We start from the raw sequence: 21,544 nt of genomic DNA, 5'->3' as shown, positions 1-21,544 counted from the left end.
TCAGTGGAGCCCATGTGAGCAACATCAGACGTGCACACTGTGGCTACACCAGCAGCACACCTGTCCCAAACCTGACTAAATAACAAGTTCAATCTCCATCCATCCATCCATTTTCTACCGCTTGTCCCTTTCGGGGTCGCTGGAGCCTATCTCAGCTGCATTCGGGCGGAAGGCGGGGTACACCCTGGACAAGTCCCCACCTCATCGCAGGGCCAACACAGATAGACAGACAACATTCTCTTATTATTATAATCAAATGACAGCAGTCATTTCCATTTCTAATATAAGTGTTTAGGCCCACTTACAATGACAATAACAAAAAATATTATTTTTCATGAACTGCGTACTTGTATTGTTTGTCTGGGTGGAGGTCCTGCTTTGGAAATAACTTGCACCCCTTTCAGACATTGCATTTAGTTCCCATTAAAACATTCACATGTTGCACAATGAGATGTAAGCAGGGGATCATGTGTACATTCCTGCAACTTCCTGTTTGTAAAATATATATTTTTATTAGTATTTATTTAATATACTAACAGCATTTCATGATTAATATTTATAAATTAAGATTCCTAATAAATGACACTAGAATAAGCACACATTTGATTGGTAAATCATAGTGTAGCGACCTGGAATGACACTTTATGTGTGGTGTTGGAGTTGTCCGACTTTTTGTGTGGCTGTAAACGCATCACTGGCTAAGTGCCATATGTGCATGTGTTGGCGCAAGTGAGAAAGAGCGAGCGGCTGCTGTTGATCTAACAAAGTTGCTTTTGGTCTGGTTTGTACTGCAGAAAATGACCACTTTTGCTAGATATTATTTTTATTATACACATTTTTATTAATGTGTTTATGGCCGACAATAAAGAGTTTTGCTCAGTAAAGTGATGGATGGAATTCATGTCCTCAAAGCGTCTCGACAGACGTTACAATATTTGAACAATGATGACGAAAACTGTTTTCTTTGTCGTGTCCGTGTCATGTCGAAAAATGTTATGCGCTTATTTTTTTATTTGATTTTGTGCGTGGCATAGATTTGCGTGCGCAGAGGACGCTTGAGCAGTGCGCAATTGCACAGGCGCGCACCTTAGAGGGAACATTGCTGTCAATTCTCTTATATACTCTTTCATTCTAGACTTCTAGAGTGTTTGATTATCACATCACTCTAAATGTATAGACTATAAAGTTCACAAACATAAAGAGGGATCCTAGTGGGCCTGGCCAATCTTTCCTTATCTCTAAACTAAAACTGGGGAAATGTGTAGAGTGTTCTGGGCTTCAGACATGATTTTGTGTCAGAATTCCTTGAGGAAAAAATGCCTGGTTAGGCTTTGTGTATGTAGTGTTTGCCTTTCTTTGGTTTACAGCTATGTTGTTGTTATGCTGTTTGTTACTTATGTATGTTATGTTGCAGCTTTTTAAAATAGTTTTGTCGATTTGTTCTGGCCAGAAACAAATTGGCCTTTGTAACATATCTTTGTCTTTGTGTGTTGTATGTAGAGCACATTGCTTAGCAGAGTTCAGTGATGCAAATGCATGTCAAGTTGATCAACACATCGTATTATTCTCCAGTGCAATAACAGTACTGACATGAAGGCTAAAAGGGAATTATTGGGAGCCTTAAAAAAAAGAAAAAAAAAAGAAGTAACTAAATAGTTACTTTTCACAGTAACGCATTACTTTTTGGTGTAAGTATCTGAGTTAGTAACTGAGTTACTTTTGAAATAAAGTAACTAGTAACTGTAACTAGTTACTGGTTTTCAGTAACTACCCAACACTGTTCACCACACACCGTAGCTCACAGGCGTCACCGCTAATGACGCAGTTTCTGAATGTAAACAAATGCCATAGGTCAGGGGTCGGCAACCCAAAATGTTGAAAGAGCCATATTGGACCAAAAATACAAAAACAAATCTGTCTGGAGCCGCAAAAAATTAAAAGCCATATTACATACAGATAGTGTGTCATGAGATATAAATTGAATGAAGATGACTTAAAGGAAACTAAATGACCTCAAATATAGCTACAAATGAGGCATAATGATGCAATATGTACATATAGCTAGCCTAAATAGCATTTTAGCATCGATTAACTTGCAGTCATGCAGTGACCAAATATGTCTGATTAGCACTCCACACAAGTCAATAACATTAACAAAACTCACCTTTGTGCATCCATGCACAGCGTTAAAAGTTTGGTGGACAAAATGAGACAGAAAAAGAAGTGGCATAAAACACGTCCTAGAAAGTCGGAGAAAGTTATACTTGTAAACACAGCCAAAATTAGTAGGACAAAACGGCGCTCGCCAAATACTCAAATCAGTGAAGCATGTTTAATACAAACAGTGTGCTTTATAACAATTAGGGAGGTTTGCATCATGTTTGTCCTCCTACGGAAACCATATTAAAACAAAAACTTTTTCCATTTTTCATACATTTTTAAAAAAGCTCCAGAGAGCCACTAGGGCGGCGCTAAAGAGCCGCATGCAGCTCTAGAGCCGCGGGTTGCCGACCCCTGCCATAGGTGGATCTACGCCTGACATCCACTGTAATGTACGGAGCCCCTAAAACAGGGGTGTCCAAACTTTTTCCACGGAAAAATTAAAGCATGCGGGGGCCAATTTGATATTTTTCATTTTCAAAACAATAACAAAATATATGGATTTTTTATTATTATTTTATTTTTTACCTTTAGGGCTCCCGGGGCCCATAAAGGGTCTCAAGTATAACCCATTTATTTATTTATTATTAAAATGTTTAAAAAAATTTTTTTAAAAGTTAAATTATTATTTTTTAAATTTATTTAACGCTTACAGTAAATCTCTACAGTATATCAACTTCAGGTTGATATTAAGTTAAAAAAAAAAAAGCCTTTCCTGTCAAAGACAACTTTGTTTTTTATAATAAAACTGCAATATGCAGTATTTCCCCCACTGCCCAAAACATTCAGAAAGCAATGTTTGATGTGAAGTAATTAGAGCCTTAAAAAGATCAATAATGCAGGACACCATTGATTTTAATTTATTATTATTTTTGAGTAATCACAGTGAAAAGATGAATAAAATCTAAAATTTGGGATCCAAAAGGTGCCCCACTCATAAAGTGATACATTTGTATTAGTTGTTTTTACTTTCAACACTTAAGTTACGAGATCAACTTCAGATATATCTGTCGATTTTACGTTTGAACTATTATTTTGTTTGTTTTATGCTCTTTTGTCAAAGAAAACGTTGATATTTGTACTGTATATGGCAACCACACAATATATGCAATATTTTCCACATGAAACATTTTAAAGTGAAATATTTTAAATAATTGGAGCTTTGAATAGTTCAATAATACATTATAACATAGATTTTTTTTGGATTTTTTTTTTTTTGAGCAATGGCAAAAAAATAAAAATAAAGATAGACAAAAGAAAAAAAACAGCCCGCATGGCAGCTTTGTGTCAACATTGCAACTTTTTCTAGTTAGATTTCACCTCATTCCACATTTTTTTATGTTTTTTTTTATTTTTGCAATAGCATTTCCAGAATGTGTGGCGGGCCGGTAAACAATTAGCTGCGGGCCGCACTTTGGACACCCCTGCCCTAAAGGGACATGGGGGAATTTTTTTTTTTAGATATGTATCTCGTGCGCACGAGAAACTATCTTGTGCGCACGCAAAACTATCTTGTGCGCTCGAGAAACTATCTTGTGCATACTTGATTTATATATATATATATATATATACCGTAATTTCCGGACTATAAGCCGCACCTGACTATAAGCCGCACCAGCTAAATTTAGGGGAAAATACAGATTGCTCCATATATAAGCCGCACCCGACTATAAGCCACAGGGTTTTGATGTGTAATTACCGTAGTATATAGGGATTCCTGCTACCACGGAGGGGATTGTCGGGACAGAGATGACTGTTTGGGAACGGAAAGCGTCCCATTTATTAACTATAAATCTTTCAATCAAACTTTCACATCTTTGACATGGCGAACAGCATTCGTGCAGAGTACAAATAATACAACGGTGCAAAGTAATACAAAGTGCTCGCATGTACGTTATCAAAATAACCAGCCTACCGGTATATGAAAAGTCAGTCTTTAATCATTGTGTCATCGTCTTCCTCCTGCGTACTAAAACCACCGAAATCCTCTTCGTCGGTGTCGGAGAAGAACAGGCCGTAAATAAGCCGCACCGTTGTATAAGCCGCAGGGACCAGAACGAGGGGAAAAAGTAGCGGCTTATAGTCCGGAAATTACGGTATATATGTAATGCCATAAGGGTATTCTAATATAATATGCAGAGATAAGATGTGTCGATATCAAAATATTACTTGAAATCAATTTTTGGCAGCAACAAAGTGGCCATTTGGGTAGATATTTGCTCTAAAAAGGGTATTTCAACAAGTAAACAGTACAGTAGGTACTTGATGTTGATATATGTAATGCTCATAAGGGTATTCTAGTCAAATATGCGATGTGTAAATATCAAAATATTACGTCAAATCACTTTTTGTCAGGCAATATTACATTTAATGACAATTTTACATAAATAAATACATCCAAACACGTTGTGCATATTTATTATGTGCAAGAAGAAATAACAGTTACAATTGTGTGTATCTTCCAAAAAAGAAAGAGGTTTTATCACATCAACATCGGACTAACAACACTCCATTAAGGGCCTACTGAAATGAATTTTTTAAATTCAAACGGGGATAGCAGATCCATTCTGTGTGTCATACTTGATCATTTCGCGATATTGCCATATTTTTGCTGAAAGGATTTAGTAGAGAACATCGACGATAAAGTTTGCAACTTTTGGTCGCTGATAAAAAAAAGCCTTGCCTGTACCGGAAATAGCGTGACGTCAACAGTTGAAAGGCTCCTCACATTTTCCTATTGTTTTCAATGCAGCGAGAGCGATTCGGACCGAGAAAGCGACGATTACCCCATTAATTTGAGCGAGGATGAGGAACGTTAGAGTGAAGGACTAGAATGCAGCGCAAGACATATCTTTTTTCGCTCTGACCGTAACTTAGGTACAAGCTGGCTCATTGGATTCCACACTCTCTCCTTTTTCTATTGTGGATCACGGATTTGTATTTTAAACCACCTCGGATACTATATCCTCTTGAAAATGAGAGTCGAGAACGCGAAATGGACATTCACAGTGACGTTTATCTCCACGACAATACATCGGCGAAGCTCTTTAGCTACTGAGCTAACGTGATAGCATCAGGCTCAAATGCAGATAGAAACAAAATAAATAAATCCCTGACTGGAAGGATAGACAGAAGATCAACAATACTATTAAACCATGGACAAGTAACTACACGGTTAATGCTTTCCAGCCTGGTGAAGGTTAACAATGCTGTTGCTAACGACGCCATTGAAGCTAATGTAGTAGAATTTCTGACCTTTGACCTATATTTCTTGTCTTTTAAGAATGTCCGCTCATTTTCAATTCTCTTCTATTTTGTGCCATTGAATGGACCAGTTGTGGGACAAAGGTGAATATGGAGTTATGCCAACCTGTCTACAGAATGTTTAGATTTTCCAAATATGACTAGGAGATACAAGGTTGTTTTGGAACAGACAAAACCAAAACAAAACAATCGTGGCGCATTAGATAACAAACAATGACGCACAAGAGACATATAAAAAATGGCAGAAGACCGGAACTCGACAGTGATTTTGGCTTGTGTGTGTCTTGTTTACTCCGGAGTAACATGTGGTCTGTCTGCACGGCTAACTTAATTCAACCTGCACTTCTGATAATGGGTAAATAAATTTGTTGTACTAAACTACTTTTGTTGCCTGTTTAAGCTTCGGACAATCCACTACACAAATTGGCGTCACGAACAGGATGGTTTAGAAGCTACAGGTCGACAGCCGCCCCCGCTCTCTCAGTCAGGCAGACAGTGTGCTGCACGCGCGCATAACAAGGTAAGCGTTTTGCTTAAAGTGTAAACATTTTCTGCCTGGAGAGAGCCGGATCGATAAGACTAATTGCTGAATCTATTTTTTATAAAAGATAGGTTTAGTCAGGTTCTCCAAAAACAACCTGGAATGGGGTAAATTATGGTTGGATTGAGTTGTTTTATATGTGATCATTTGTCTGTGAGTTTGTTGAAAACTTGTGATTTCTTGTTTTTAACATAAGGGGATTGTTGATAGAATTTTGGTGGTTTGGAGTGTTTTTGAAGCGTAGACTATGTGAGACGAAAAATTTCTTTTAACCTCTTCATCCTCTGTCGTTGCTGGCAGAGGATGCTTCTTTCTGCAAGTGCATCAGAATTAGCCAGAGTTGGATACAGCTAAATTTAAGGCAGGGTTTGCTAACTGGTGTGACATTTGGCCCATACAAATTTATGAAGTCTATGAATGTGCGACATATCTCTCTATGTGGAAACTGCAGCGGTGGAAAAGCCTCATTTTGGGTGACCGTTTGGTGACTCCGGTAAAATAGATCAACTGAGCTGTATTTGTCACGACGTTCTGTTTAATTGGCTGCAGTATAGATGGATAGAGATCGCGCTCCATATGGTAGAGCTTTGGTGGAGCTTTGGTGAAGCTTTGGTGAAACTGTATGGACTGTATGTACTGACCAAAACATGATGACTGTAGAGCATTGGGTGATTATCAGTGACTCTATGGTGCTTTTATGCTGTTGCCGTGTATTGGTCAGGGAGTAAAACCAGGGGCTGCTCCGCTGAACGGGTTAATCGCCGTTGTATGAGTAATGATGGGACCTGTGTTTTTTAATGAGACGGCCGATTCCACAAAAGCACGCGTGCATTAGTTTTTTATATTGGTCCGGACCAGGGGGGCGTGGTTTGTGGGATAAAAATGTGTGTTTTTTAAATTTATATATATATATCTGCATAATTTAATAACTTTTGTGTAGCACCTGGTTTCTTATCTGGTTTAATTCCCCCCTTCCTTTTCCTCCCCCCCTTTCGCAACCTCCCTTCACGCTTCCTATAACAATGATGCAGCAGGCACAGATAGATCGTTAACCTTTTATTGTAGCTTACTACTCCGAACATACAGCCGTGTTCCCGCTCTCTAGGAGTATAGTATTGTCATGACAACATTACCCATAATTCCCCGCGTCCCTCACAACTACGGCAGCCCTAGTAGCTCCAAATACATAACATCTCCTCCCCTCTTACAACAGATGTCCCTTTTAGAAAACAACAGAAATAATCAGCTACTATTTCAAAGAACGTAAACATACACATTCAACTTATTTCTGGTATCTAAGATTATCTCAACACGTGACTTAACACAACCAACTAAATGTCACAACCTTATCTTTTTCTTTAAACCACACCTAACAGGTATATGTTTTAACTCTAACTCAGGGATGAGGGTAGACTGCCTCTATCCCTCAACTGATCCCAAGGGGATTATTCTGCCCCTGATGGTCTGGGATAGTTGCTAACTATTCTAAAGACTCAAGCGTGTAGGGGGTCGCCGCTCTCTTTTAGGATACCTGCTCTCTGCAGGGGCATCAGTCTTATTGTCCACTGACGGAAAACCGTCTTTAGGGCTCAACTGCACATGTGTCTCAGTCTCATCTGGAGTCACACTTGCAGCTGGAACAGATGTATCTGGCACTGGATGTCTTACTTGGGTGTGGAGAGGAACTGAAGGGTTGGTCACTGCATCTGTCTGATCTTTCGAGGACAGCTCTGCTGACACTGGTGACGCAGACAGGAGCTGATCAGCATGTCTCCTCCAGACACTGTCACCTGTCTGAACGGAGTAGGAGACTGGTCCAGTCTGAGCAAGGATAGTAGCAGGAACCCATTTAGGTTCTCCACTGTAGTTCCTCGCTAACACAGTCTCGCCTGCTGTGAAGACTCTGTTCTTCGCCTGTCGTTCCCTGCGTTGTATCTGTTTTTCCTGTTGGCCTCGAACTGTGTCTTTTACTGCTGAGGGCTTCAACAGGTCGAAGGTCGTACGCAGGTCTCTCTTGAACATTAGGCTTGCAGGAGATGCCTTTGTAGTGCTGTGAGGAGTGTTTCTGTAGTTCAGCAGAAAAGTATGTAGTCTTTGGTGTAATGTTCCTTGTCCTTGTGATGCTTTCAGTGCACGTTTCAGAGTCTGAACGAACCTTTCAGCAAGGCCATTTGTGGCAGGATGGTAAGGAGCTGAGGTGACATGCTGCACTCCATTTGCTTGTAGAAATGCAGACATTTCATGCGACACCAGCTGAGGTCCGTTGTCAGAGACTAACTGAACCGGAGATCCAAACCGACAGAACATCTCTCCTAGCCTTTCGATGGTCCTTTCTGTGGTGGTAGATCTCATTATCGCCACCTCAGGCCATTTGCTGTGTGCGTCAATAGCAACCAGAAACATTCTGTCTTCCACTGGCCCTGCGAAGTCAATGTGGACCCGCTGCCATGGTTCTTGGGGATATTCCCACGGATGCAGGGGAGCTAATGGTGGGTTATTTCTGGTTTTGTGGCAAGCTGAACAAGATGTAGCCATTTCCTCGATTTGTTTGTCCATGCCTGGCCACCAAAAATAGCTTCTCGCTATTTCTTTCATCTTGACTATTCCACTATGTCCTGCATGAAGCTGTTGCAACATTTTTTCTCGAAGTGACAGTGGAATGATCACTCGCCTCCCCCATAGCAGGCATCCCGACTGGACAGAAAGCTCCAACCTCCTTCCCATATAAGGTTTCAGGCGCACAGTGTCACCAGCAGGTCGACCTTTAACAACAATGTCCATGACCTCTGACAGCTCTGGGTCGTTGCGAGTCACTTTTTTGATCTGCACTGCTGAAACAGGTGCCTTTTCCACCTCTCTAAAGTAAAAAATGTCCTCCGTTTTTGAATCGGGCTTTGTGACTGGAAGAGGAAGTCTGGATAACCCGTCAGCGTTGCAATGGGAGTCTGACTTACGATATTTGATGTCGTAAGCGTGAGCAGATAGCAGCAGAGCCCACCTCTGCAGTCTTGATGCAGCGAGAGATGGTATCCCAGTGTGTGGTCCCAGGATGGTCGTGAGAGGTCGATGGTCCGTTAGGAGAGTGAACTTCCTCCCATATAAATACTGGTGGAATTTCCTCACCCCGAAAACAATGCTCAGTGCCTCTCTTTCTATTTGAGCATAGTTGGACTCTGCCTTGTTCAACGTTCTGGAGGCGAAAGCGATCGGTTTTTCCTCACCATTTGGCAGTATGTGAGATAACACTGCCCCCACTCCATATGGGGATGCATCACAAGCTAGCTGAATTTGGAGTGATGGGTTGAAGTGAGTCAGCACCTCTGATGTGGTTAACGCCCCCTTGGCTTTCTCAAAAGCCTCCTGACAGCTGGCTGTCCATTTCCATGTCTTGTCCTGGCGTAACAACTCATGCAGTGGCTGTAGCAGTGATGCTAGATTAGGAATAAAACGTCCGTAATAGTTCAATAATCCTAAAAAGGATCGCAGCTGGCTGATGTTTTGAGGTGGAGGTGCCTCCACGATGGCTGTGATTTTGGATGGTGCTGTATGAAGTCCTTTAGCATCAATCACATGTCCAAGGTATTCCACAGATGATTGAAAGAAATCACATTTTTCTTTGCGAACTCTTAGTCCATACTCTCTCAATCTTTGAAGTGTAGCATCCAAGTTATGCAGGTGATCTTCATCATTTGCTCCTGTACACAGGATGTCATCCAAATAGCACTGCACTCCTGCTAGACCACAGAGTATCTGGTCCATAGCTCGCTGGAACAGAGCCGGGGCAGAAGTGATACCAAAAGGCAGTCTGCAGTATCTGAAAAGCCCTTTGTGTGTGTTAATAGTCAGCATCTCACGTGACTGTTCATCCACCTGCATCTGCAGGTACGCCTGATTGAGATCTATTTTGCTGAACTTTTGACCTCCACTCAGCCCAGCAAATAAGTCATCGATCAGGGGAAGTGGGTACTGTTCTGCTATTAAGGCAGGGTTGACTGTCACCTTAAAGTCTCCACATGTCCGGATTCCACCATTTTTCTTTTGCACTGGAACGATGGGTGTAGCCCACTCACTAGTCGTTACAGGCTCCAAGACTCCATTTTTGACCAAAGCATCCAAATCAGTTTCCACCTTTGATCTGATGGCGTACGGCACTGGTCTCGCTCTCAAAAACACAGGTTTAGTGTCAGGTTTGACATGTAGCTTTACTGTAATATTTTCCATGCAGCCCAGTTCATCACGAAAGACCTCTTTATGCTTTTCCAGTATCATCTGAAGCTGTGTAGAACTGTCTGACATTTTTCTCACCTCTTGCCAGTTGAGATGGATCGCCTTTAACCACACCCGACCCATTATGGCGGCGTAGTCTCCCTGGGTGATGTAGACTGGAAGTCTCACAGTCTGATCGTTACACTGCACCAGTACATCGGTCATTCCTTTCATGTGCACCGTGTGCCCAGTGTATGCTCTGAAAACAGTGTCTGCAGGACGTAGAGGGAGATGTCTCATGTGTTTCCTGTAGATTTTATAAGACACTAATGATGCCCTCGATCCAGTGTCTATTTGCATCTTTATGGAATGTCCTTCCAACTTGGCTTTGGCCCAGAAACCATCCGAGCTCTCACCCACATTCATTACCCGTATTGTATTCACTGTGGTAGACATGTCCTCCTCAGAAGAATCACTGTTACTCTCCTTTTCATATTTGACTGTGTGAACCTGTCTTTTCTTCTTGTAATGTGCACTTTTCACTTTATTTCCAGTCTTTGAGCCATCCTCTTTGCTCTTTTTATATCTGCACGCCCGCTCCACATGGCCTCTTTTCCCACATTTATGGCAATCCATATCCTTGCACCAACATGCAGATGCAAGATGGCCAGATTTACCACAGCGAAAGCATGGCCCTTGCACATCTTGGTTGATGTTGAGTTTGTGCACTTTCACATGCAGCTGCTGTGCTTCTCTAGATGCCATTTCCATAGACACACTTATATTAATGGCCTTTTCAAGAGTCAGATCACTTTCTGTAAGCAATCTTTTTTGTGCTGCTTCATTTGCCAGTCCACATACAAGCCTGTCTCTTAACGCATCACTCAGTGTGTCACCAAACTCACAGTGTTCGGCCAGTTTACGTAAAGCTGCCATGAACATGGTGACAGACTCACCCTCTTCCTGATGTCGCCGGTGAAATCTGAATCTTTCGGCGATTACCAGAGGTTTGGGGGAGAAATGTTTGGTCAAAATGTCCACAATGTTTTTATACGTTTTACTCCCTGGTTTCTCTGGCTGTAGGATGCTCCGAAGCAGGGTAAATGTCTTCGGGCCGATCACACTCAGAAAAGTAGGTACGATCTTGCCATCATCAATTCCATTTGCTGCGACAAAATAGTCAAAGCGCTCCGTGTATGAGCTCCATTGCTCGACATTCTCATCAAAGGGGCCAATCGAGCCGATAACTCCAGCCATCTTACTGGTCGTCTTACCGCTAATGGCGCTCCGTTTTTGACTTTGGTCGGTGTCGCTGGTCTCCGGTCCCCTCTTCTCTCAGCAGGAATAGTCGGAATGCCGGCGGACACCTGCGCTAGCATTAGCGTTAGCTCGGGGCTCCCGTGAGACAAGGAAAACTTCTCCTCTTCTTAACACTGACAACACGCGTCGGTTCACTCGTCCTCGTCGCCACTTTTGTTATGTCTTCCTATAACAATGATGCAGCAGGCACAGATAGATCGTTAACCTTTTATTGTAGCTTACTACTCCGAACATACAGCCGTGTTCCCGCTCTCTAGGAGTATAGTATTGTCATGACAACATTACCCATAATTCCCCGCGTCCCTCACAACTACGGCAGCCCTAGTAGCTCCAAATACATAACAGGTCCGGACCAGGGGGGCGTGGTTTGTGGGATAAAAATGTGTGTTTTTTAAATTTATATATATATATCTGCATAATTTAATAACTTTTGTGTAGCACCTGGTTTCTTATCTGGTTTAATTCCCCCCTTCCTTTTCCTCCCCCCCTCTCGCAACCTCCCTTCACGCTTTTTCTCACAGCCCCGCTATCTGTAAAAGTTGGGAAATTGTCTAAAATGTGTGTGCGTGTGAGAAAGTAGACAAAGTTTATGTACAGAAAACATATGAGTGAATGATCTATCCATTTAATTATCTTATTCCGCTCTCGGAGGTTGGATCGCGGGGGCAGCAGCCTAAGCAGGGAAGTCCAGAATACCCTCCTTAAACTTGACTATTTGTCCATCTAAGAGTGAATGATAAATGTTGTTCTTATTATTAAGGTTCTGATATGATACAGCTGTGCTTCTGGATGAGAAAAATAGTTGTCTATTGCATTTACTTTTAACTGTGCTGGTAAATTCTCTGTGTGAGTGACTGTGTGACGCATATAAAGAAAAAAAAAAAAAGGAGTCTCAGCTGGAAGACATTTTAAGATAAGGGATGTGTGCGTGTGACGAGGCTGTGTGAGTGACAGCTGCGTGAGGCGTGGGCCGAAGAGGTGGGACACTGTTAGCATAGCATTGAGCTAGTTTAGCATTGAGCTAGGTTAGCATTGAGCTAGGTTAGCATAGAGCTAGGATAGCATAGAGCTAGGTTAGCATTGAGCTAGGATAGCATTGAGCTAGGTTAGCATTGAGCTAGGTTAGCATTGAGTTAGGTTTAAATAATAAATAAATAAATAAATAAAAAACTATATATATATATATATATAGTGGACAGCTGTACTCAATCTGAAGAGAAGGCTGACAGGTTGGTTTTGATAATGGGAAAAATAAAATATACTGTATATGAATAAATAAACATTTAAATATCAATACATACATTTGGACTGGGACATTGAAGCATTGTTAAATTCATTAGTCATTAATCATGTGTGTAATATATTGTATTGAACAGCCTTGTTGCTTATCTGATCCATCCAGTTCCTGTGTGGAAGTTCAGACAAACACAGATTAGGACACATTGTAACTTTGAATTAATAGTTATACAACAAATACATTAATAATATTGAATTTAAATTTGATACAGAAAAATTGATTATACATTGACATTTTAAATTTTTTTTAGGAATAAACACAATAAAATAAAAGTTAAATTTATATTCTAATACATCTAAGGGTATCTGTGCAAACTGTGAAACATAGAGTCTGAAGAAGTACAGATAAGATTCGCCAACACTCAGCGCCATTGTCAAAACAAAACGTAGAGAAGCGTTAAACAAATTCTAATCAGAAGGAAGACAGACCAAAATATGAGAACTTAAGTAAACAGACAGCAAGTAAACCAGAAATAATAATATAAATAAATAACAAAGAGAGCAAATTTCTATGTGACATTGGTGCATGTAGAATTACATGTAGAGAATAAAACTAAATGGAAATAACTGTCTGCAAGATGACCATGACGTCATGAATTGTGCTCGGGTTAGTAATAGATAGATAGATAGACAGATAACACGTTATTGATTCCTTCAGGAGAGTTCCCTCAGGAAGAAGAAGTAAAAAGTAAACAGTAACTAATAAGGGTATAAATGGAAACAAAATAGAAAAATATTACAAGGAGAATAAAAATAGAACAGTAAAATAAGAGAAACTAGGCATTAACGACCATGATATAAAAAAGTATTGCACTGTTATTGTTTTGCATTCCCTGTCATCCTAGCCCCCCCAAAGAGGAGTTGTACAGTCTAATGATGTATGAGACAAAGGATTTTTTATAGGCTAAACCAGTAGTTCTCAAAGGAGGGTATGGTGTTTCCGCCCGGACTAAAAAGGGGGGTACTTGAAGGTATGCCAAAGGGTACCTGAGATTTTAAATATTTTAAAATAGCGACAATTCAAAATCCTTTATAAATATAATTATAGATGAATAATTCTTCAACAAAATAAATATTTAGAATTAAGTTCACGAGCCCAGATGGATCTCTATTGCAATATCCAAAGAAGGTTGATGATTGATTATATGTATAGAAATCTTTATTATAATTTAATCACTTGTTTAATTTTTAAAACGTTTTAGTTATTCTTATATTTTTTTGTCCAAATAAGTCAATTAAGACCACAACAAATGAGCAATATGGTGCACTGTTATACAATTTAATAAATCAGAAAATGATGACATTATGCTGTAATTTATTTTTTTTATTTTACTGGGAAAAAAGGTTGAAAACCACTGCCCTAAATCATATCTAAAGCTAAAATTATTTTATAAGACTGATTATTTTGGATTATTGTGTTTGTATTGTGAGAGAAGGAGAGAAAGTGAGAGAGAGAGGAAGAGAGAGCAGGTGAAAAAACAGAAGGAGGGTGAAGAGGATGGTTTGAGAAAATATGGGAAAAGGATGTTTATAACCTTACGTTATGTGAATGGTTTCTAGGAGAACAGAAAATAGAAACATTGTGTGAAGTGTAAGGAAGAGATGGATACAGGATGTTGTTTGTAAAGGAAAACGAAAGTGAAGAAAAGATGAGAAAGTGACAAATGAAGGTATTCGTAAATGGTATGCTGTTGATTGTGGTTAGCTGCAAATTTGTTTATTTGTTTGTTTGTTTAGTTGTTTGAGTGAAATGGGAAGAAATCAATAGGAATAATTACATGCAAAATGGAATAAAACTATGAGTGCGATAGATAATGAATGAATAAATGAAATAGGTTTATTTTGGTCATATAATCAACCATCAACCAATTTGTGTGAGCAGTTTAACAGTAAATTAGACATATTAACAATCACACACATTTACACACAGAACAAAAAAGAAAAAGAATGACCGAAAAAAAAAAAAAAAGAATAGGCGGAAGCCAAAGCTTATATTGGCCTATGATATACATTTACTGAACATTAAATTACCTGGAACATCAACGTTAAAAGATGAAAGTAATTGTTACTATATTTTATAATGTTCAAAAACTTTACCTTTCAAGGGTCTCCAAAACCATAACAAAAAACTACATGTGTTCAGCTCATCACTGAGGATGGTACATCATTTAACTCCTAAAACTGAAATACATTTGTGTTTTTATTTTATTTTACTTGACCTATTTCAAAAATCAATATCCCCCGTAAATGATAGTTTTCTCCTCATAATGTAAATAAGCTAAGAATACAAACTGGAAGGCTGTTGTTCTTTACTCGGAAACATAATTGCCATTGTTTTAAAATTAAATTATCTGAACATTTAACACATTATGACTTATAAAAAATAGATTGGTATGATCATAACAATAATGCTTTGTGTAATATTGAAATGAGCCTTTTAAGTTTAAGTATTGGGTCTATATTTCTTCTATAAACATTTCCCCAAACTTCAAAACAATATTACATATGGAAAAATAAATGAATAATATAACATGTGCAGACATTTCTTATTCAGCATGTGTTTTACTTTATACCGAACAGCAATGGATTTGGATATTTTTCTTTAATATGTTCAATATGCGGCTTCCAACATATTAATGATCAATTACTATTCTTAAGAATGTAGTTCATATACTCTGTCAATTTCCACTTGTTTCAACTTTAATTTTTGTTTCACAATTTGACTTTGCACCCTGGACAGGTCGCCACCTCATCACAGGGCCAACACAGATAGATAGACAGACAACATTCACACACTAGGGCAAATTTAGTCTTATTAATTTCTACATATTGAGATCTATTACTTAAAATAACTACTTAACCACTGTTGTGAAACACCTTTCTAATTTATGGGAGTATTGGGATAAGATTGAGGAAGATGTCTTCTGTGGTGGTGGTTAGTTTGGAAATCAATTTAATAAAAGTAAGTTTAAGTTAGGTAACTTTAAAGTGCAGTCTGACATTTTAGTTTGGAGTAATTTATATTTTTATTTAGACATTGCAGTACACCATACTTCTGGATGTTGAGCTAGAAGAGGATAATGGCATGACAGAATAAAGTTAGAGTTAAAGTTGGGATGCCAGTGATTGTCACACACACACTGGGTGTGGTGGAATTTGTCCTCTGCATTTGGTCCATCCCCGTGATCGCCCCTGGGAGGTGGGGGGAGCAGTGGGCAGCAGCGGTGCCGCGCCCGGGAATCATTTTTGGTGATTTGTTTTCAAAAATTTTTTATAGTCTTTTGGTATGACCCGGGGTTTTGAACTTGCGACCTGCCGATCTCAGGGCGGACACTCTAACCACTAGGCCACTGAGATGAAGGAGGCAAACCAAATCTCAACAGCTTTCAGTTAGCTACAGATTTTGAGAGTATAATGCGAATAACTATAACTTTACAACTGTTTGCTGTGAATAGTGTTGAATAATAATTACAAATAACAGCCTACATTAATAATTAGAATAAGAGCCGATATGTAAAGTGTTAAAAAGAGGAGAAGTGTGATTAGGTCTGGCGCTTAGAGCATGGCCTTGTGTGTTTGTTGTGACTAGGTTGGATAACCAGTCGGAGACAGGCAAGGCAAGGCGGGGCAGCTTTGTTTGTGTGGCGTTTTTCCAGGAAAGGGCAGACTCAAAGTGCTTCACAGACAACAAAGTGAAATGAAAGAAAATAAAAGCAAAATTAAAATGCAGACAATAAAAATAAAAACAGTGCGGACGTTAAAAGTTAAAAGATTAAAAGATTTAGCTGAAAGATAAGGAGAAACGTGAATAAATACATTATTTTGTTTTGGAGAGTACCACGCACAGCGGGAGGTCAGAGTGCAAGCATGACAGCTTGCTCGCGCCTACTGATAGACAAATGATAGTTTAAATTAACTTATAGATAATCTTTAAGTGAATTAAAAGGGTACTTAAATACACATGAAGTAGTACGTATAATCTTTGAATCAAGGTTATTGATTAGCAATTAATGGGATAGTTAAGACTGTAATTTTAAAACGTGATATGCAAAATTGAACTAACCGAGAGGATAGGAAAACGATGGGTGTACATGTTTTGAGTTCCAAATTCTGGAGGAAAAAACCTCAACAAAACGTAAAACCATACAGACGGACTTGGGTGGTAGCCACGGTTGTGCTAGGTCAAGCGAGGGTGGAAAGGATATGCAGCAGGGGGACTGCCAATCTGAACAAGACAAGCTCCAAAGTTGTAGCCAGAACATGCTCACAAAAAATACAGGTGTGACAGCAGGACGAACAGCAGGATACAAACAGACCCCTGCTGGACATAAGTGTCAACGGACAATGTTCAACACAATCTTTGAAGCATTCATTTGTGGTCAACCTGCACACACCTTGTAATGACCTGCTTACGAACTGTGCCCTGACAATTCAATACCGCACAGAAGGAACTTCCTGATTTTGCCTGACAGCACGACATCAGCTGACAACTATTGGGGACGCCTCCCAGGAACGAGTGGAAGACGGGGACTGCTCCAACTGTCCTAGCACTGGCTGACTGAGGTGCGTCCGTGTGTCCTGCCACCCAAACCGCCAAAGTGTATGATCACCAATTAGACGACTCATAATAGGAGCCTTTTGACTCTTATATATGGTGGGACTCAAGGTATGGCCGCTCATGTGAACTATCCTTACAACAATTCGAATGGTATAAGAGGGACAACTAATGACCCACATTGTTCCCTCTGTCCTGCCTACGAAACCAAAAATTTAGGTCAAATGATAAAACAGGGCGTAGCTGCCGCTGATTGAACCGATACGCAAATACCACATTTTTAATTATTCCGGTTGTCTGTTAAAAACAAAGCTATTGGTTGCAGTTTGGACACTCCAGCTGTAGGCTACAAAGAGCTAGCAGCTACACAACAGCTGAGCTAAAATAAAATTTAAGCATATCAAAAAAAATAATAATTGTAGTTGCAGAGAGACAGAAGTCCGTAGAAAGTATTCAGTAACAAACGTGTCCGCATTATTAAACTTTCTACCACAGGAAACATACTGAACAAATACAGCAGTTACTGTCAGACTCTAATCCGGATTACCTTGTCTATCAGAGACATGGTTAAAACCCACAACACCTTTCGTTCTAATTAATGTCCCGGGGGATAAGATTACAGAAAAGACAGATCGAGTGACAAAGGGGGGAGGAATTATGATTTATGAAAGGGAAAACATTAAAAGTAGACCAATTTGAGTATGTTGAAATTAAAATCACATTTTCCTCAGAAATGTATTTCAAGGTAATTGTAGTATACCGACCGACCACAGCTAAAGACATTTTTCTTGATTCATTTTCAGACATCCTCAAACAGCATAGTATGAAAGAAGTAACGTCATGGGGGACGTTAATCTGGACTGGTTAAATAAAACACGTAGAAAGAAACTTAAGGATATTATAAACGGCTTCTACATGATACAAAGGATAAGCAGCCCTACTAGAATTACAATTGGATGACAAAAATCAAAGAGAACATCTGTAAATACACGAATACAAAACCAAAAAGAAGAGTGCTAAAATAAAAATGCCATTGGATTAATAAAACAATTTGGATTCTAATAAAGACATGAGGACTCAGCTCTCATAAGAGCAATTATAACAGGTCTAAATACAGATCGTATGATTTTAAAAGTTTTGAGGAACAAATTTACAATGTTTATGCGGAAGTCTAAGGCTGACTTTCACTTAGAATTAATCAAAGCTGCAAAAGGGAACATTAGAGAGTTATGGAAAACCAGAAAAAAACTTACGGAAAGAGAGCAAACAAGAAACAACACTATAACATTAAATATCAATGGCGCTACTATCGCAGACAGTCTGGACATAAGTAATAATTTTAATGAACATTTCATCCAGTCTGTACAAACCCTGAATAAAAAGTCCCTCAAAATCAGTGCAAATAATTGTCATTTATTCAGGATGGACTAATTTTAGAATTAACAAATGAAACAAAGTTAAACAAAATCTTCACTGCATTATCAGACTCACGATCTAGAGATATATATATGGGTTGGACACTATCTTCCTAAAAACATATAAGGATTGTATTATTGCTCGTATAACAACGATTGATAAATAAATCAATAACGGAAAACACTTTCCCTACCACGTCGAGAAACTGCTACTATGATTAAATTCATAAAGCAGGAAATAAAGAAGACCAGAACATGTACAGACCAATTAGCCTTCTCCACGTTATAACAAAAGGAATAGAAAATTTGAAGTTAAAAAGTGGCTTTGGAGCAATCAAGGCTGCTCAGACGGTCGCTAAGAGGAGCATTATGTTGACAAATCAATTTAATGAGTATTATATTTATCCATGAGAGCATTTTTGTTGTAAATTGTGAGGTATGGCTGTTAAAATCTTGGTTGTTTTTACAAATGATGACAGATGTGAACAAGAGCATGTATGGTCTTTGTGTGATGATGTAAATAAGGTGTGGTTGTATTGTATGTTAAGTATGTGTCCATGAAGGGGCATTTTAGGACTTCTCTTAATCTGATTACATGCTACAGTATGATTATTTTTTTATTAATTATTAATTACTATGAATGTATGTATTTATTATGATTAATTAGTGTCATAATTTTATTGCTTGATTTTTGGATCCCTTTAATTTAGGTAGCCAGGGACTGCAGATGGAAAGTAGCTATTTAGATATAATCTGGTACAGAACATATCTGTTTCTGAACTTAATGTTTCTGTGCATTGTCCCATCATAGATAGACTAAATTAAATACAACTATTTAGTGAATTATTGTGGACACAATAATTCACTAGGTGTTGTAAAATATCAAAGTACTATTGCAAAAGCGAACAGTGACCTCAAACATGACCTGTCCTCCGCCTCTGTTCTTGCTGCGCTTGACTATCAGCTGTCTTTTCTTTTTCTTGGATGTTTCTGAAACTACTAATACTACTACTGCTATTACTATTACTATTACTATTACTATGACTAACACTGTCCCTGTGAGAGGGACAGAGGGGGGAGATGAGTTTGGATTGGGTCAAGTTTGAGCGTGTTGAGGTTTTATTTAATCGATATGATCAATCCGGTACAAGGATAAAGGAACGTAATGATTTAGATTGACAATTGCAGTGGTTGGCGGAAGCAACCCCACCCTCAAAGGAGGGTGCCAATTCAGTAATTAAATGTTTTGTGAATTATCTAATATCCCGACATGGTTTCCCCAAAAAGATTAGGTCGAACAACGGCACCTAATTTAAGAAAACAGGTTAATCTTCTTCAGTCACAAGATCAGCACTTCCCAGGACCAGCAGCTTCCTAGGAAGGTGGAAAGACCATGAGACCAAAATGGTAAGTTTGCAAAATGTAGAATTTGTGTGCCAGTTCCTCTGTGCAGAGACAGACTGTTTGAGTGGATCTCTTTCTTCACCAAGGCAGCCAAAAGCCCAACGAGGTGTCGGCAGGCCACCAGCCTGAGGCACCACCGAGCCATCTATACGAGCACTAATCGAACATGGACTCATACGAAATTCAGTTGTGTGTTCAAAATCAATTGATAATGAACAATATTGGTAACTACATTCATTGCAAATGCCGGGAAAAATATTTTTGCAAATGTCTTACAGTCATAAGTCTATATACATTCATCTATTTATGTTCAATGATGTTCATGATCAAAGTATTTGTTATTCCTTTACCAAATCAAAGGGTAGGCCACTAATTGTGTTCTGTGAGATGGTTTTACTGCAGGCTGGTAACAGCGATCGCTCTGAAGGAGGGTCATAGACAGAATTTTAGCCTCGTATAAAAACATTGAGGTTTTTTCCTCTATCTGTGGTAGAGATTAGTGGTCTACATCAGAAATTGTTTTGGTCCAGGGTCTTAAGACCCTGGAAGGCGGGTATGTAGTAGAATTTCTGACCTTTGACCTATATTTCTTGTCTTTTAAGAATGTCCGCTCATTTTCAATTCTCTTCTATTTTGTGCCATTGAATGGACCAGTTGTGGGACAAAGGTGAATATGGAGTTATGCCAACCTGTCTACTGAATGTTTAGATTTTCCAAATATGACTAGGAGATACAAGGTTGTTTTGGAACAGACAAAACCAAAACAAAACAATCGTGGCGCATTAGATAACAAACAATGACGCACAAGAGACATATAAAAAATGGCAGAAGACCGGAACTCGACAGTGATTTTGGCTTGTGTGTGTCTTGTTTACTCCGGAGTAACATGTGGTCTGTCTGCACGGCTAACTTAATTCAACCTGCACTTCTGATAATGGGTAAATACATTTGTTGTACTAAACTACTTTTGTTGCCTGTTTAAGCTTCGGACAATCCACTACACTAACTTAGCAACCCTACCTCACAGAGCTATGCTAAAAACATTAGCTATCCACCTACGCCAGCCAGCCCTCATCTGCTCATCAACACCCGTGCTCACCTGCGTTCCAGCGATCGACGGTGCGACGAAGGACTTCACCCGATCACAGATGCGGTCACAGATGCGGTCAGCGAGACGGAGGAAGTTAAGGTGAGTTTGGCGGCTAGCGCGTCTGCTATCCATCTCTGTCCTCCTGGTTATGTTGCTGTAGTCCGCCGCTAATACACCGATCCCACCTACAACTTTCTTCTTTGCAGTCTTCATTGTTCATTAAACAAATTGCAAAAGATTCACCAACACAGATGTCCAGAATACTGTGAAATTTTGAGATGAAAACAGAGTTT

At 39.3% G+C, this 21,544-nt stretch overlaps 1 long non-coding RNA gene across 2 annotated transcripts in view; it reads left to right on the top strand.

Annotated features, from left to right (window-relative positions):
• Positions 1-17,455, top strand: part of LOC133630649 (uncharacterized) — a 54,374-nt gene extending 36,919 nt beyond the window's left edge. Inside the window, exon 3 of one of the 2 annotated variants that reach the window (XR_009821309.1) lies at positions 17,260-17,455. This is a non-coding gene — a long non-coding RNA (uncharacterized LOC133630649). Of the gene's footprint in view, positions 1-5,824; positions 5,980-17,259 lie in introns of those variants that run through there. The other variant, XR_009821310.1, reaches the window with a different exon arrangement.
• The last annotated feature ends 4,089 nt before the right edge of the window (positions 17,456-21,544 follow it).

This window comes from Entelurus aequoreus, linkage group LG16, assembly GCF_033978785.1.
Source record: "Entelurus aequoreus isolate RoL-2023_Sb linkage group LG16, RoL_Eaeq_v1.1, whole genome shotgun sequence".
In the NCBI taxonomy this organism is placed as follows: domain Eukaryota; kingdom Metazoa; phylum Chordata; class Actinopteri; order Syngnathiformes; family Syngnathidae; genus Entelurus; species Entelurus aequoreus.
The sequence above is the reverse complement of the archived record's forward strand: the minus strand, read 5'-3'. Positions and strand labels throughout refer to the sequence as shown.